Source organism: Bos indicus, chromosome 28 (genome assembly GCF_029378745.1).
Source record: "Bos indicus isolate NIAB-ARS_2022 breed Sahiwal x Tharparkar chromosome 28, NIAB-ARS_B.indTharparkar_mat_pri_1.0, whole genome shotgun sequence".
NCBI classification, from domain to species: domain Eukaryota; kingdom Metazoa; phylum Chordata; class Mammalia; order Artiodactyla; family Bovidae; genus Bos; species Bos indicus.
This window is the reverse complement of record NC_091787.1, coordinates 7,820,516-7,839,022: the sequence shown is the minus strand read 5'-3', so window position 1 is coordinate 7,839,022 and position 18,507 is coordinate 7,820,516. Positions and strand designations below refer to the sequence as shown.

Sequence of the window (18,507 nt, the reverse complement as noted above, 5' to 3'; positions counted from 1 at the left end):
TAATGACTGACTTCTCACTTTGGAGCCGAGGTCAAGGAGGTTGTGGCAACTGAAGAATTTGCCTCCAGGTCTGCCTGTGATGGGGTTTGGGGGTGGGACACTCAAGGAGGGAGGCAGCCCAGCCCTTTAAGGCTGCCCAGGGGCATCTGTGCAGGAGACAGAAGGCTTTCTCACGGTGGGGGCTGCACGGGCTATCACAGGACAGGCCCCTCCCTGCACTAACGGACCATCCGGGCAGACTTTTTGCCATTAGCAGCGGCCTCTGTGGTTTGACAAAGGTCCTCCAGCTTATCTAGCCCTTGGTTTCCTGTGATATTAATGTTTACACCGAGACAATACCAGCGCTTTCACTGTGGGTTAGAATGAAGAATTTACCTTCTTCAAGTGTGAGATCTGCCCTCCTGAACTTTTCCACACCAACCCTTTAACCCTTTGATCCTTTCAATCTGTTGTTTTCCATATATCAGCTGGTGTATCAGGCCAGCTTGGATTTAAAATCCTCTCTCTGGCCCAGTGCTAATGTAGCAGAAAACAACAAATTCGGAAAGACTGATCGAGAGATTTAAATAATAAAAAAGTGACTTCGTCACTTTGTTGGTGTCTTTAGCAAAGCAGATATTTACTCCGTTAGTAATTCATTTTTAAAAATCTTTTTACGTACTCATTTTTGTCTTCGCTGGGTGTTCGTTGCTGTGCGCAGGCTCACTCGCGTTGTGGAGAGCAGGGAACTACTTTCTAGCAGCGCCGGCGCTTCTCATTGCAGTAGTTTCTCTTGTCTGCGAGCACAGGCTCTGGGGTGCGTGGGCTTCAGTAGTCGTGGCGCTGGGGCTTAGTTGCCCTGAGGCATGAGGAATCTTCCCTGGACCGAGGATGAAACCTGTGTCCCCTGCATTGGCAGATGGATTTTTAACCACTGGACCACCAGGCAAATCCATTTATTTTTTTCCCTATGTCCCGTGGGAGAGAGATCTCAAAGAGTTTCAGGTTTATTGTTCTGCTGAGCTTTGCATGGGCCAACGTGTTTTCTCCTGCACCTCCCATTCTAGGGGACAGACTCAAGCATAGAGTTTCCACCAAAGCAGCACCGCGGAGACCCCGCCCTTCCCCCAAATGCAATCCAGAAAATTCTCCTCCACCAAATAATAATTGTCGCATCCTCAAGGTATATACTTTTATACCAAGTAGTCCTTTGTTTCTCCCCATATGTCTTCCACCTGTTTTCTTATGTTTCTATGCTGCCGACTCTGTGCTGTGGGCAATATTGAAAACGCATATGTCACAATCCCTGTCCTCAAGGAACTTACCAGACAATTGGGAATTGACACCAAAAAAATGAGAGAGAACCACAAAGATGGCACAGCCTCAAGACCTAAATTTCAGACTATAGTTTGAAATCCTTTAGTGGATGGCCTGTAAAATGAGTTTAAGGGATCACAATTGGCATTAAAAAAAAAGGAAATAACTCAAACAGCAAAGATTTGAGTGTCTATGACATAGTACAAGTAAGCATATTTTTAGTAAAAGTTTGGTTCTGTTTTACATAGAAATATCATGTTTCTTACCATAGGTCCTGGTCACATGTGTTTGAACACTTCTGACAAGCCAGGTGTGAGGTGAGTATGGTCTGGTGTATGAAAGAATGCCAAGGAGGGGCAATCGTTCCTAACTTGTGTTTGAGTCATGGACCCTGAGGACCATTTGAGAATGATTGCAAGTCCCTCTAGAAAGCATACATATGGCTGACATTTTGCCTATGATCTCAGTAGTTCATGGACTTTACAACCCGTTCACAGACCTTGGTTAGATCCCTTTGATCTGGAGATTAAAGCCAGGAGGTGGGGGTGGGGGTGGTGGAGAGACTGGGGGAGGTGGTGCGGTCTCTGTTTTCAGGGCCCTGAATTTCTGTTGAGGAAAGAAGATCATCCATTACTCACGGGAAGTCAACAAAGGCTTCCAAGGAGAAGCAGCTGACCTGCATTTTAGGAAGATTGTTCTGGAAGCTTTAGAGGGCAGAAATCCAACTCGGAGGCTTTGTAATAATTATTTGAGAGATGGGAGAGGCGGATAGGTAGGAAGGCATAGCCTGAGATGTTTTTATAATGAAAAAAGAAATCACTGGACCTGGTATTTGTTTGGATAGAGGGGAAAATGAGGAAAAGAGTCTAGGGTGGCCCCTGGGTTTCTAGTTTTAAATGGACAACGATGCTCATCACAGTGTCAGGAATAAATAGGGGGGAAAAGTAAATCTGGGAAAGAGTATGAGTTTAGTTTTGTGGTTAATGGACATGCTCAAGTATATATCTGGAGATCCCAACATGCTTCCTTTGAAAACAAAGAGCAAGTGCCAGTGAAGGCTGCCTTAGGGTGGGGCTGAGGACTGGCGGACTGGAGGAAGAGGGGGCTTTGTACTTCGTTTGCATGGGCGTGTTGTTTGGTGGAACAGTTTGGCAATCCTGGGACAACAGGAGTGTTCTAAAGACTCTGAAATCCCCACTCACTGTGGAAATAACAGGAAAGGCACAGCAGGTGAACTGGTGAGGGGGGCAAAACAGTGCTTGGAATACAGCTTGGGGCTCTAGAGGCAAGAGGGACTGGTTTTAGAAATAGAGGGGGAGGGGCTGGTCCTGCTCAGTAGAGAAGAAGGCCCTATAGACTGTGGCAAAGTATATCCTATACTGGACTGGGTTGCTCTACTCTCCTCCAGGGGACCTTCCCCACCCAGGGATGTGTGTGTATAAGTCGCGTAGTCATTTTCGACCCCAAGGACTGTAGCCTGCCAGGCTCCTCTGTCCATGGAATTCTCCAGGCAAGAATACTGGAGTGGACTGCCATTTCCTCCTCCAGGGAATCTTCCTGACCCAGAAATCAAACCTGGATCTTCTGCATTGCAGGCAGATTCTTTACTGTCTGAGCCACCAGGGAAGCCAGGATCGAACCTGCATCTCTTCCATTTCCTGCATTGGCAGGCAGGTTCTTTACCATTAATGCCACCTGGGAAGCCCATGTGTGTGTGTGTGTGTGTGTGTGTGTGGACAATGTCCACCCCACCAGAAACCTGAATTGGTGGGTCTGTCCACTCCCACGCCATCAGCACGTGTGAGAAAGAAGCACCCTGACACTAACACTGCCTATTTCTAGCCCATGTCATGGCTGTGTTCTGCTGTGTCTCTGGTCTGCTTCTGATCTGCCAGCTCCTACGCTTCTGCTGGGTCCTTTTATGGCTTAGCACTGAACCCTCAAGCCTAGTGACCAATAATGCCCACTCAGTCTTGACCTCTGCTGGCCTCCACCACATCCGTCTACGATTTGCCTTTGAATCCTGGCCTGAATTTCTGCCAGCATGTCTGGACCACTGTCCTGTCTCATCCAGTCCTGTGGCCTGGTTTCTGCTGAATTCCACTGAGCCTGCCAGTGGACAATATACCAGAGACCAGGATCCTCCAGTCTCTTCCAGGCCTGGGTACCAGAAACAACCATGTTTGTTTCTGCTACAGAAGATCAGGTCGGGAAGGAACTTCACGTTTGTTCACTCTTGTTGGGTGCTGCTGGGAATCTGGGTTAGAGTCAAATCTGTATTTGATGATCTGGGCAAACTCCTCAACTGTTTGTTTGTAATGTTACTAAATAGTTCCAGATGTCAGTATAACATGTATGCCATGATGCTATGATTGGAGCACTCTGTGCTGAAAAAAAAGTTTTTTTTTCAGATAAGCAAAATACATAAGGTGAAATTAAATCTCCTTCTCAGTCTGGAAACCTCTGTGAAGATCCTGCATTATTTACCAACCACAAGAGCTTTTCCTTGGCTGGGGCATGTGATCCAACTAGCACTTTTTTCCAGCTGCTCAAACATACTTTGGCACAGTCACTCACTAGCTCCAAATACCAGGATTACTCCATTCCTGTTCAGAGGTTCAGTGACTTGGCTCCCAGAGGAAAAGCAAAGGCAGTTTCAGAAATCTACTAACTCCCCAAATGGAACTAAATAATAGCCGTGACTTCAGGGTATTGTTTGAAGGTGAAAGGAGATGATGTGTAGAAAGCATTTATGGGATGTATGTGCCTGGCACCTAGGGAGGTCTGGGTCAAGGTCAGCTCTTTTCCTTAGGAGGTTCTACGGATGAACACATCAGCTGGGGCTTCTGGGGTGGGTTTGTCATAAGTTGAGAAATCAATCCAGAGTCTCCAAGATGCTATGTCAGCAGCTGAGGAAGACCCAGGTTTGAATCCTAGCTTTGTATCCTCCACCCTGGGTTTTGCTGAGTCTCAGTGTTTTCATTTGTCAATGGAAAGAATGCCTTTCTCAGAGGGCTGCTGAAATGACCAAGAAAAACATGGACTAATGGTAAGTTATCAAGCAGCAATTATGATTACTGTGATCTCTCCCGCTTCTTTTTTAAAAAAAAAATGTTGATTTTTTTATTTGGCTGCACCAGATCTTTGTTGCAGAATGTGGGATCTAGTTCCTTGACCAGGGATTGAACCTGGACTGCCTGCATTAGGAGTGTGGAGTGGGGCTTCCCACCAGGGAAGTCCCCTCCCTTGCTTTTTGTAGCAAGTTGTCAGGAGAGCATCACATGCTCAGGTATCTTCTTGGGTGTTACAGAATTGTTTTAGTGTAGGTGATGACCATTCATTCGTTTGTTCATATGGTCATTCATCAGTTCATTCGTTCATTCGTTCACCTAACAGATATTTGTTGATTACCTTCTATGTTCTTGTGCTAGAAATACTGCACTTGCCCTTATGGATGTCATATCCTGGTGAGAGAACACAGTCACATAAACCAAAACATATGGGAGGTACGTGTGATGCCTGTGCAAATGGGCAACGTCAGGTTTATTAGGGAGATTCAGGGTCTGACTTCACCAAGCTCAGGGAGCCAGCGACCTAGGAACCCATGACCTTTATGCCTACTCAGGCTTTTCCTAACTGGATTGACTTAGCTGGTGCTTACAGTTGAGGTCCTTCCTCCAGTCCTGTGTGTCCCGTGGGGCCCTTGCCTCCCAGGCTCAACAAGGTCTGTTGCTCTGGGGCTCCCTAACTTCTGCTTTGCTCCCCATCTGGATGAAGGGTGCTCCTGGAGTTTTTATAAGAACATCTAGGTTCTCTAGAAAATTAACTCAGGAAACTAAATAGTGCTTCTGGCTGTGGGGAGGACACAGAAGAGAGCTCTGACTCTCCATCCCAGGACCCAGAACTGCCTTCACATCTCACTCAAGCACCTCTGAAACTTGTCAGCCGCCTTCACACTGTGGTGTCTTGGTTAACACTGTTCTGTCAGCCTAGCATCTCCCTTCTCCACCTCTCAGTTCTATCCATCTTCCCAAGTGCTGCTCAGATAATCCCTCTGTTTCAGAGAGTGCAAGCTGTCCCCCAGTATCCATTATCCTCTGATTCTGGTGGTCCCAGAGTCTCTGGAGTTGAACTGGGCACATGGCGAAGCGTGCAACACTTCCCAGACTTCCTGAAGCTTGATGTGGCCATGGGACCAGGAACTGGCTCCTTCCCACCCTTCTTGCTGGCAGGAATGGGAACTTGGTATTAGGACCCCATATCCTGGCAGAGCAACAAGATGGAAGGTGCCTGGCTCCTTGACATGGTGAAGCTGCCCCATCAGCCCTGGGACATGGATGTTCAGTCAGTAATCTGAGAGAAAACCAGTCTCTCTTTTTTAGAAGATAGTTATTTTGTTTTTTTTTTCAAATTTAATTTTTTATTCTACATTGGAGTATAGTTGATTTACAATGTTGTGTTAGCTTCAGGTGTCCAGCAAAGTCATTCAGATGTATGTATGTATGTGTATATATATATATATATATTTTTTTTTTTTTTCAGATTCTTTTCCCATGGAGGTTATTACAGAATATTGAGTAGATTTCCCTGTGCTAATCAGCAGGTCCCTGTTGTTTATCTATTTTATATCAAGTTGTGTGTATATGTTCAGAGAAGGCAATGGCACCCCACTCCAGTACTCTTGCCTGGAAAATCCCATGGACGGAGGAGCCTGGTGGGCTGCAGTCCATGGGGTCACTAGGAGTCGGACACGACTGAGTGACTTCACTCTCACTTTTCACTTTCATGCATTGGAGAAGGAAATGGCAACCCACTCCGGTGTTCTTGCCTGGAGAATCCCAGGGATGGGGGAGCCTGGTGGGCTGCCGGCTCTGGGGTTGCACAGAGTCGGACACGACTAAAGCGACTTAGCAGCAGCAGCAGCAGCAATGTGTATATGTTAGTCTCAAACTCCTAATTTACCCCCTCCTCCCTTCTCCCCCAACACCACCCCGTGGCTCAGTAGTAAAGAATCTCCCTGCCAACATGGGGATGCAGGTTCGAGCCCTAGGTTGGGAAGAGCCCCTGGAGAAGGAAATGGCAACCAACTCCAGTATTCTTGACTGGAGAATTCCATGGACAGAAGGACCTGGTGGGTGCAGTCCATGGGGTCACAAGGAGTTGGATATAACTGAGCGACTAAATAACAACAGCAACTACCACATATCCTGTTTGGAAACCATAAGTTTGTTGTCCAAGTCCAAATGAAAAAAAAAAAGAAGTAGGTGTGGGACACAAGCTGACTTTTATCACACTAGAAATGGAAGAAATTTGGGGAAAAAATGTAAAATAATGCAAGTCTTTTAATGCAAGTTTTTGTTTTGGAAAATATACTTGTTTTCATTACATTAAAAAAGCTAGTTATTTTGGTTTTCTTTAGAGAACCAGATCTAATCTCCTAAAGACTCATGCTCCTGTGTGAGAAAGCTGAGTCCCTTTCTGCCTCTTCCTATATATCCTAAACATGTGTGCTTTGGCCTTCAATAAAGCCATCCTTCGGCTCTGTTTTGGAACCCAGAGATTTGTAGGAGCTTATAGTTCCCTGACAACATGACCCCTGGGTGAGCAGGAACCTGTCCTATTAAATGTGTACCTCTCCCTATAGCCATAAGCACAGTTAACCGTTACTCTTCGTGTACTTAATGAATGTGTGCTTAATGAATTTTTGGTGAATGAAGAACGATTCCCTGATTCTCCTGGACTAAAAATACCCTTTTCCTAAAGCATCTCTGTCCAATATAAATATAATGCAAACCATATACGTCATTTCAAATTTCCTAGTAGCCACCTATAAAGAAAATGCCAAAGCAATTTGGTGACATTCATTTTAGTTAGATATTTCATTGAACCCTTTATATTCAAATGTTGTCATTTTCACAAGTAATCATTATAAAACTTATTACCAAGAGAGTTTTTACAGTCTTGTTTTTCATGCTAAGCTTTGGTATGTCGTGTGGTTTTTGTATTTTCAGCTCATCTCACTTGGGACCAGCTGTGTTTTAAGCACTCAGTGGCCACTTGTAGTGAGTGGCTTCTGTACTCAGTTCTGGGGGGCCCTAAGCCATCTTGGAGGCATAGGGGAGACCTGAAGGGGCTGGAAGGGCAAAGGGGATACAGGGAGGCAGAAACGAGGCTTCATAGAGTTTTGCTTGGCTGTGATACACTAAGACTCAGTGAATTGTAGCAACTGTTGAGTGATTTCAATACAGAAAAAATATTGTGGGAAGAGGAGGAACCACTGACAAAATGAAAGAAGAGATGGAGTCAGGAATCAGGAGTAGGCAGACTTTGAGAGGAACTCTGGGGGCCACCAAAGCCTTCAGGTAGAAGTCGAGCTCTGCCATATTTAATGGTGGATTAAAATGAGGACCAACTTTGCCCAAGAGACATTATGGCACGAAGCTGGATTTTCCACCACATTGCCTGAGTGACCCCGGTGAGCCGTTTCCACTCTGAACTTCAGGTTCCTCAGGAAGCCCCCCGGTAGCAATAGCCTGTGGGTGGAGAGCAGTCTCTTCAAAGGATCAAGATTCCCAGCAGCATGGTAAGGAGACATTCCATGGGCCATCTCTGACAAGCTCTAGGGCCACCAGACACAGCAGGCTCCATGGATGTCCCGGAGGAAGGATGGAGGAAGGCTTTTTTTCTTGGCTTATGGAAACAACAGGTAGTTTCCAACCGAGGGATCTGGCCAAGGAAGAGTTGATTCTGCAGGAAGGGAAAACTCAGAGACTGATCAAGGGAGGGGCAGTCCCCACACAGTGGGGAGGGGGAGGGAAGTTTTGGAACACAGAAGGCAGGATAAATGCCTTTTTTCCTGTTCCTGGAATTTCCTTCATGGGGCTCAGGGGTCTGAGGAGATGGGGCATGAAATACCTCTCAGCAGCCCAGCCTGGGCCTATACAAGGAAGAAATGGAGAATCATGGCACTCACATGAATCATTTGAGGGAGAAGCAAAAAAAACACCCCCAAGAATTCCTTTAAGATCTCAGCCTTCCAGTATCTTGGGCTTCTTTTATCCAGGTAATAGTCTTGGTTTTCTACATAACTTGGGCTTCCCTGGTTGCTCAATGGTAAAGAATCTGTCAGCAGTGCAGGAGACCCAGGTTCAATTCCCAATTCAGGAAGATCCCCTGGAGGAGGGAATGGCAGCTCACTCCAGTATTCTTGCCTGGAGAATTCCATGGACAGAGAGAGGAGCCTGGTGGGCTATGGTCCACGGGGTCGTAAAGAGTCAGACACGACTGAGTGACTAACACACTTTCTTTCCACACATAGATCTGGTCATAAAGGATGTGGGAGGAGGCCAACTTGGAATTGATTTCAGGAGGAGGAGGTCTGATGTCTCAAAGCTCAAGGTTCCAGTCACTGGAGTATTCCAGGGAATAACAGAAACCATGGTCACGGTGATGGTCTGAGAACATTTGCGTGCTTGATTCACCAGAGAATCTTAGAAACTTATGACTTTGTTCTTGGGATGCTGCCAGTCTTTCTGGAAGTGGCTGTACTTTGGGATGAAAGCAGCTGAGGAAATAAAAAAGTGTTAGGTCAGGACCAACAGCCTGACGTAAAATCCCCAGGCCAGCGTTGCAAATGAGAGGTCAGCCAGCCCCCAGGCCAAGTGTATTCTTGATGGAAAACTAATTAATTTTCAAGAAGGAAGTATGTCATTGGATAGAGTTCCTTCTTGTCTCCCCAGCTTGTATAAACAGCTGGACTTGTAAAATTTTCTGCATAGAATGCTGGTCCTTTAAGACCCAGCCTTGGCCACATGTATCCCAATGTTTCCTGATGATGATGCTTTCCTTGAGTGGCCCCACTGGGGATGAAGGAAGAAGTTTCTACTGCACATCTGGACTGGCTCTTGGTCCAAGCAAGGTGCTCCACAAATGTGTGTGAAGAGGAGGCATTCATGAGACTCAGCTTCTGAACAATTAGGAGAAAGAGGCACTTGACTCCTCCCACTTCCTCCTGCCTTCATCCTCCAGGTCTGGTGTGCCCAGAGGGCACCGGAAGCCCACCTTTTTATTTTTTGCCAGTCTTAGTATTGTGTTGCTTAGCGCTGTTTTTCTTACGTAAGAGGGAATATCCAACAGACTTGATAAATGTATTCATTCTCGCGTGAGAGGAATTTAACCCTTCACCCTGGTCCTGAGTGGCCTAGGCTGAAGATTCAGAGCTTAAGCAGCTGGTTGCCAATCAGGATTTTGCCCCTTACTAGCTGTGAGGCTCTGGGCAATTATTCACTTTGCCTCTCTGAGCCTTAGTTTTCTCTTTCATCTTAAAAACAGAAGAGTGTTCCTTGTGTTTATCATTGTTTAAAGTAGAAGTTCTTGGGACTCCCCTGGCAGTCCAGTGGTTAAGACTCTGAGCTTCCACTGAAGGGTTCAATCCCTAGTTGGGAAACTAAAATCTTTGAATACCGTGTGCAGAGTGGCCAAAAAGAAAAAATAGTAGAGGTTCTTAACCTGAGTCCAGGGATGAGCTTTAAGAAATCCATAAACATTCCGATATACCTGGTAAATTTTTTTCTCTTTGCATATGTGAATTTTCCTTCAGAGATGATCTGTAACTTTCATCAAATTCTTAAAATGGCATTTGACATTTGCCTGCCTCTCCCCTCAAATAACACCACTGGGTTAGGGATGACACCTGTAAATGGTATACAGTAAAATTTCTACTTAAAAGGTTTTAAAAAATGCTAATGATTTTTATACCTACTTTCCAGGGTTTGTAGGATTAAATGAGATGATGGACAGTAAGCTCTTAGCACAGTGTTAGACATGCTGCAAGCACCCCAATGCCAGATACTGGGGTAAGATTTTGAAACGCAGAGACTTAATTTTCTCTTTTGTCTTCTAGAGTATATAACCTGTATGCTAATTGGGTGGTGCTAGAGTAGAGGAAGGAAGCAGAGGGGAGATTGTGATTTATCCCAGAAAAACTCTCCACCATTCGTTTTGGCGACCTCACCTAGAAGCTGGGAGTTGACTGGACAGCTTGCATGAGTGCAGGGCCAGAACTCTCTGTCTTAGACAAGAAGTTGAGTGTGCTCCAGGGATATAGGCATTAGGAGTGTTGTATTAGGGCAGAGTAGTGAGAGTAGGGCTCCCCTCCCTCCAGAGCAGGCAAAACAAGATTTACTGTCTGTAGGGAATTTTATTTTTAATTTAATTTTATTTTAAACTTTACATAATTGTATTAGTTTTGCCAAATATCATAATGAATCCGCCACAGGTATACATGTGTTCCCCATCCTGAACCCTCCTCCCTCCCCCCTCCCCATACCATCCCTCTGGGTCGTCCCAGTGCACCAGCCCCAAGCATCCAGTATCGTGCATCGAACCTGGACTGGCAACTCGTTTCATACATGATATTTTACATGTTTCAATGCCATTCTCCCAAATCTTCCCACCCTCTCCCTCTCCTTTTAAAATGAGGATAAAATTGGGGCTTCCCTGGTGGTACAGTGGTTAAGAATCCACCTGGCAATGCAAAGGATACCAGCTGCAGCCTTGGTCCAGGAAGATCCCACATGCTGCAGAGTGACTCAGCCCATGCTCCTGGAGCCCATGCTCCAGAGCAAGAGAAGTCACCACCATCAGAAGCCCACACCCAATGAAGAGCAGTGCAACCAGAGAAGGCCCGCGTGCGGCAATGAAGACCCAATACAGCCAAAAATAACTGAGTCAATAAAAGAATAGAATGAACCCAAATGAGTCTATTTTTTATTGTCATAGGCAATTTTAAACACTTTCTGTGATAAAGAAGATCTGATATATACTAGAATAATGCTATTTGCAGCAACATGGATGGACCTAGAGAGTATCATACTGAGTGAAGTAAGTCAGACAGAGAGAGACAAATTTCATATGATATCCCTTATATATGGAATCTAAAGTAGGACACAAATCAGTGTATGTAAGAGACAGACGCATACTCACAAATATAGAGAACAGACTTGTGGCTACCGAGGGGGAGGGTGGTTGGGAGTGAAGGACTGGGAGTTTGCCATTAGCAGAGGCGAACTGTTATATACAGGATGGATAGATAACAAGGTCCTACTGTATAGCTGCTGCTGCTGCTGCTAAGTCGCTTCAGTCGTGTCCAACTCTGTGTGATCCCATAGACGGCAGCCTACCAGGCTCCCCTGTCCCTGGGATTCTCCAGATAAGAACACTGGAGTGGGTTGCCATTTCCTTCTCCAATGCATGAAAGTGAAAACTGAAAGTGAAGTTGCTCAGTCATGTCCGACTCTTTGTGACCCCATGAACTGCAGCCTACCAGGCTCCTCCGTCCATGGGATTTTCCAGGCAAGAGTACTGGAGTGGGGTGCCATTTCCTTCTCCATACTGTATAGCACAGAGGACTATATCCAATGTCTTGTGATAAACCATAATGAAAAAGAATGTGTATATATATTAAAAAAACTGAGTCACTTTGTTATACAGCACCAATGAACACAATATTGTAAATCAACTATACTTCAATAAAAGTAAAAAATAAAATTTCTCACATTGACAAAAAATCAGCATCTGTAGCAAAATAGTCCTCCCTACAAAAAATAATTTTATTTTTCTAAGTTCTAAATAACTGGTAAAATTACTGTTGAGTTTTAATAAAATATATGTTAATTTTTTAGCATATTTTTTACCGCTTATCCTTTAATGAACACTGTATTCTCTGTGGAAAGTACTTTGGACACCTCCTAGGTATGTCATGGAGCAGTGGTAAAGAATCTGCCTGCTAACACAGGAGATGCAAGAAACATGAGTTGGATCCTTGCTTCATGAAGATCCCCTAGAGAAGGAAATGGCAACCCACTCCAGTATTCTTGCCTGGGAAATTCCGTGGATAGAGGAGCTTGGTGGGCTACAGTCTATGGGGTCGCAAAGAATCAAGACACAACTGAGCACACACAAACACACACACACAACTGAGTATACACACACACACACACACACACACACAGAGGTATGTCGTTGGCCTCCCAACACATCCTCACCCAGTTACACAGTTCATTTCAAGAGTGAATGCATAGTCATCTAGAACCATCTAGAACCAAAAGAACCATCTAGAACTGTTCTTTTGGGATGCACTTCATGCCTCCAGTCCCTGTGATATAATATATTCCTTAAAAAAATGGTGTATCAATTTAATGGAATAGTAAGCAAGTATCGACTATGCCAAAGCCTTTGATTGTGTGGGTCACAATAAACTGTGGAAAATTCTGAAAGAGATGGGAATACCAGACCACCTGATCTGCCTCTTGAGAAATCTGTATGCAGGTCAGGAAGCAACAGTTAGAACTGGACATGGAACAACAGACTGGTTCCAAATAGGAAAAGGAGTACATCAAGGCTGTATATTGTCACCCTGTTTATTTAACCTATATGCAGAGTACATCATGAGAAGAGCTGGACTGGAAGAAACACAAGCCGGAATCAAGATTGCTGGGAGAAATATCAATAACCTGAGATATGCAGATGACACCACCCTTATGGCAGAAAGTGAAGAGGAACTAAAAAGCCTCTTGATGAAAGTGAAAGAGGAGAGTGAAAAAGTTGGCTTAAAGCTCAACATTCAGAAAACGAAGATCATGGCATCCGGTCCCATCACTTCATGGGAATAGATGAGGAAACAGTGGAAACAGTGTCAGACTTTATTTTTCTGGGCTCCAAAATCACTACAGATGGTGACTGCAGCCATGAAATTAAAAGACGCTTAACCCTTGGAAGGAAAGTTATGACCAACCTAGATAGCATATTCAAAAGCAGAGACATTACTTTGCCAACAAAGGTTCGTCTAGTCAAGGCTATGGTTTTTCCAGTGGTCATGTATGGATGTGAGAGTTGGACTGTGAAGAAAGCTGAGCGCCGAAGAATTGATGCTTTTGAACTGTGGTGTTGGAGAAGACTCTTGAGAGTCCCTTGGACTGCAAGGAGATCCAACCAGTCCATTCTGAAGGAGATCAGCCCTGGGATTTCTTTGGAAGGAATGATGCTAAAGCTGAAACTCCAGTACTTTGGCCACCTCATGTGAAGAGTTGACTCATTGGAAAAGACTCTGATGCTGGGAGGGATTGGGGGCAGGAGGAGAAGGGGACGACAGAGGATGAGATGGCTGGATGGCATCACTGACTGGATGGACGTGAGTCTCAGTGAACTCCGGGAGTTGGTGATGAACAGGGAGGCCTGGCGTGCTGCGATTCATGGAGTCGGAAAGAGTCGGACACGACTGAGCGACTGATCTGATCTGATCTGAAGCAATTATCAACAAGAAAAAGGTAGATCTCTAGATACTGATAGGAAACAACCTCCAATCTATAGTGTTAAATGAAGTAAGTGATATACAGAACATTTACAAATATTTTAAAAAGTGATGTGTACGTTCCTGTGTATGTGAAGAATGGTAGTATAGTGATTGTAAAAATAAGGACACATACTTGAACTACTCCAATTCTGTTACCTCATGTGACTGCTTGAAGGTCTTGTTTATGTTAAAAATTGAACACAGTGAAGCAGAGTGTGAATTTCGAGGTGCAATATTTTTGTTTGGTAAGTGACAAGTTTAGTTCATATGTGAAATATTTTACTGAATCTGAACAATATTTTGAATACTGGCATTTCTTTTTCTTTCTGTATTGTTTGTTCATTTTAAAGCTAAAGAACACATCAAGACATCAAGAGGGTAATGACTATTACTGATTATTATGTGATTCTTAGATGAATAATTTTGTGGCATAGAGAAGGGGGTTTTAAAAAATGATATGCTCTGGGTGTCTGACACACTGCATGCCACCTATTTTTAATCAGAACTTACAAATGATTTTCCGGCATTATTTTTATTTGACCCTCACAAGAGTTACTCAGAGAAGCAATTTAATCAACATTTGTAAATCAGTCACCTTTGAGGCCATTCCAACAGAAGAACCCAGGTTATTAATCCTATTGACCTCCTACTCAGTCCCTGTTCTAACAACAAGAAGCTTCCTACTTACTGATACTGCTACTCATAGAAAAAAAATCCTTTAATTCTAGAGATGAAAGGATAAACATAATGTGGGATAGAGTTAGCATCTCAGGATGAGGAAGGAGACCACAAATGGGAGCCCTCCCTATTTTGGTAAAGGGAGAATTTGCAAGAGTTCAGCAGGGAATTTCAGAACCGGAAGTGGGACCTGGAGCTCCTTCTTGGTGGGAAAAGGGAGTCAAAAGAGAAGACTTGGAATCTTTGGGCTTTTTCTGGTGGCTCAGATGGTAAAGAATCTGCCTGCAATGCAGGAGACTCTGGTTTGATCCTTGGTTTGGGAAGGTCCCCTGGAGAAGGGAATGGCTACCCACTGCAGTATTCTTCGGCTTCCCTGGTGGTTCTAGTGGTTCAGATGGTAAAAAACCTGTCTGCAATGCAGGAGACCAGGGTTCGATCCCTAGGTGGGGAAGATTTCCTGGAGAAGGGAGTGGCTACCCACTCCAGTATTCTTGCCTGGAGAAGGGCCTTCTCAGGTTTCTGTGATAAATCCGGTCTCCCTGCAAGTGGGCGGGGCTCTGCTCGGCAGCGCTGTTGCACAGGAAAACAGCGCAATTCACCGCAAGTCCTGTTTCAACCTCGCCCCTTTGTTAACCCGGAGAAGGCAATGGCACCCCACTCCAATACTCTTGCCTGGAAAATCCCATGGACGGAGGAGCCTGGGGTGGGCTGCAGTCCATGGGGTCGCTAAGAGTCCGACACGACTGAGCGACTTCACTCTCACTTTTCACTTTCATTCACTGGAGAAGGAAATGGCAACCCACTCCGGTGTTCTTGCCTGGAGAATCCCAGGGACGGGGGAGCCTGGTGGGCTGCCGTCTATGGGGTCACACAGAGTCGGACACGACTGAAGTGACTTAGCAGCAGCAGCAGCAGCTTGGTTAACCATGCATCTTAGAATTACCGAGGACCTCTCCCCATTTCTATCTGGGACTTCATCAGGGAGGCATTCTCCTGCAGCAAGGCTTCCCAGTTGATGGACTTAGGCATGACGAAATGGATTTTAGCTGGGCTGATAGAATGTGACTCAGCCACCAACTTGAGCAGCCCGGGGTCCTGGGCTGTGAGCCCAGCTTTGAACAGCAGCTTCCCATCCCCCACCCCCACCTCGTGTGCCACACAGATGCATTCTGCACGTGTGCAGTCTTCTGCAAAAGGTCAAGAAGTACTGCCTCCAGGGCAACACAATACTATTCCTGGCTCCTGAGGGGAGAAACGGATCTGTCAGGTGCAGATAAGAGAAGGGTGGTTTGACCTGTTTCATTACTGGTGAAAATTACCTGGTGGTCTGTGTGCTTCCAGATTAATTGGGCTGTTTTGCAATTCAGTATCCTGTGGGGAACACGGGGCACACATCACCCTTGTGTTTGGAAGCTCAGCAACTGTTTTCCAGCTTGGGTTGCTGTATTTTTTTCTGTTTGTTTTTTCTGTTTCCACCCACAGCCTATTAAGACATTGTGAAGTGCTCAGAGATACAGTAGTGCTGTACACACGCCAGTTCTTCTTCTTCCTGAAACAAAGGGAAGACGCTGTGGCTCTGGTGCCCTGTGATACGTGCCATCTAAGACTTATCATAATAAGATGGTTTGGATCCTTGTTTCTGGAAAGATGGCACCACCTGTGTCTGAGGGTGATGGTGACAGTTTATAAGCACTTGTCAAATTATAACATATGAATGAAACTCAAGTCATGAATGAAATTCTTTTGTGGGGATTTATAACTGTTGATTAAACCATCCAGACTTTATTCACAATTGGTTGAGATTTCATATCCTCTTTCCATGTGTAACGAATGAACTGCATTCAGCCAACAAATATTTATTCAATGTCTTCTGTATCAGGCGCAGGACTATGTGCTGAACACGCTTTACTTGGTAAGACAGAAAAACAATTATTGAGGCAGAAGGAAATGCCTGTAAACAAAAGCTGAAGGTGTTCTGGTTATCTGAAAGTGGTTATTGAAACGAAAATGTGTAATAGTGTCTGTCTTCCAGATTCATAGGTACATCTGGCTTAATTCTCTCTAAATTCATGGGTCCACCTCTAACATTTGCAGAGTACAGGGTGGGGGTACAAATAAGCCTATAAATGGTTAAATCATGTCTTCTCTTTCTTCTATCTTTAAAAAAATATATACATTCATAAAGACAAAATTTAAAACTGTCCAGAGCTATGTTTCCATGACCAAAAGTTGGCAGTACTAGAGGTGACTGAATTAATTATTATTGCACGTTTAAATGTTCATCTGTTTCATTTGAATGACAAACAAAATAAAGACACACTTAATTTATCATTATTTTATATTTATTTCCTTAAATTAATTTTTTGCTTTCATTTCAACATGATCACAAATCCTGTCATTATAAACGAACATTTTCACATCATTTTGTTCTGTGGACAGCAATGAGCTAAGGAGTTCTTTGTGTAGGTATATTTAAAATATGAAAATCTTGAGTGTATTTTCATAAAAAATGTGAGAGTACATATAAAATATTAAAAAAAATATTTTTACATATACTGGGTTGGCCAAAAATTTCATTCGTGTATTTACATAAGATGCTACAAAAACACCTGCATGAACTTTTTGGCCAACTCAATAATTTGAAAGAAAGTCACTTTTCTCATAAAATATGAGGTTAAAATTTGAAAGGAAATATTCAAATTGTTGTAATTCAGTTCAGTTCAGTTCAGTTGCTCAGTCATGTCCAACTCTTTCCGACTCCATGAATCGCAGCTCGCCAGGCCTCCCTGTCCATCACCAACTCCCGGAGTTTACCCAAACTCATGTCCATTGAGTCGGTGATGCCATCCAGCCATCTCATCCTCTGTTGTCCCCTTCTCCTCCTGCCCTCAATCCCTCCCAGCATCAGAGTCTTTTCCAATGAGTCAACTCTTCACATGAGGTGGCCAATGTACTGGAGTTTCAGCTTCAGCATCAGTCCTTCCAATGAACACCCAGGACTGATCTCCTTTAGGATGGACTGGTTGGATCTCCTTGCAGTCCAAGGGACTCTCAAGAGTCTTCTCCAACACCACAGTTCAAAAGCATCAATTCTTCAGCGCTCAGCCTTCTTCACAGTCCAACTCTCACACCCATACATGACCACAGGACAAACCATAGCCTTGACTAGACGGACCTTTGCGGGCAAAGTAATGTCTCTGCTTTTCAATATGCTATCTAGGTTGGTCATAACTTTCCTTCCAAGGAGTAAGTGTCTTTTAATTTCATGGCTGCAGTCACCATCTGCAGTGATTTTGGAGCCCAGAAAAATAAAGTCTGACACTGTTTCCACTGTTTCCTCATCTATTTCCCATGAAGTGAGGGGACCAGATGCCATGATCTTCGTTTTCTGAATGTTGAGCTTTAAGCCAACTTTTTCACTCTCCTCTTTCACTTTCATCAAGAGGCTTTTTAGTTCCTCTTCACTTTCTGCCATAAGGGTGGTGTCATCTGCATATCTGAGGTTATTGATATTTCTCCCGGCAATCTTGATTCCAGCTTGTGCTTCTTCCAGCCCAGTGTTTCTCATGATGTACTCTGCATAGAAGTTAAATACACAGGGTGACAATATACAGCCTTGATGTACTCCTTTTGCTATTTGGAACCAGTCTGTTGTTCCATGTCCAGTTCTAACTGTTGCTTCCTGACCTGCATATAGGTTTCTCAAGAGGCAGATCAGGTGGTCTGGTATTCCCATCTCTTTCAGAATTTTCCACAGTTTATTGTGATCCATGCAGTCAAAGGCTTTGGCATAGTCAATAAAGCAGAAATAGATGTTTTTCTGGAACTCTCTTGCTTTTTTGATGATCCAGCGGATGTTGGCAATTTGATCTCTGGTTCCTCTGCCTTTTCTAAAACCAGCTTGAACATCTGGAAGTTCACGGTTCACATATTGCTGAAGCCTGGCTTGGAGAATTTTGAGCATTTCTTCACTAGCATGTGAGATGAGTGCAATTGTGCAGTAGTTTGATGATTCTTTGGCATTACCTTTCTTTGGGATTGGAATGAAAACTGACCTTTTCCAGTCCTGTGGCCACTGCTGAGTTTTCCAAATCCGCTGGCATATTGAATGCAGCAGTTTCACAGCATCATCTTTCAGGATTTGCAATAGCTCCACTGGAAATTCCATCACCTCCACTAGC

The 18,507-nt window shown here is 44.3% G+C and overlaps 1 long non-coding RNA gene across 1 annotated transcript; it reads left to right on the top strand.

The window, feature by feature from the left end:
• The first annotated feature begins 977 nt into the window (after positions 1-977).
• Positions 978-11,273, top strand: LOC109553955 (uncharacterized). The gene is made up of 3 exons (XR_002180124.2): positions 978-1,162; positions 1,568-1,613; positions 8,615-11,273. It is a non-coding gene; the product is annotated as an uncharacterized lncRNA (long non-coding RNA).
• Positions 11,274-18,507: the final 7,234 nt, after the last annotated feature.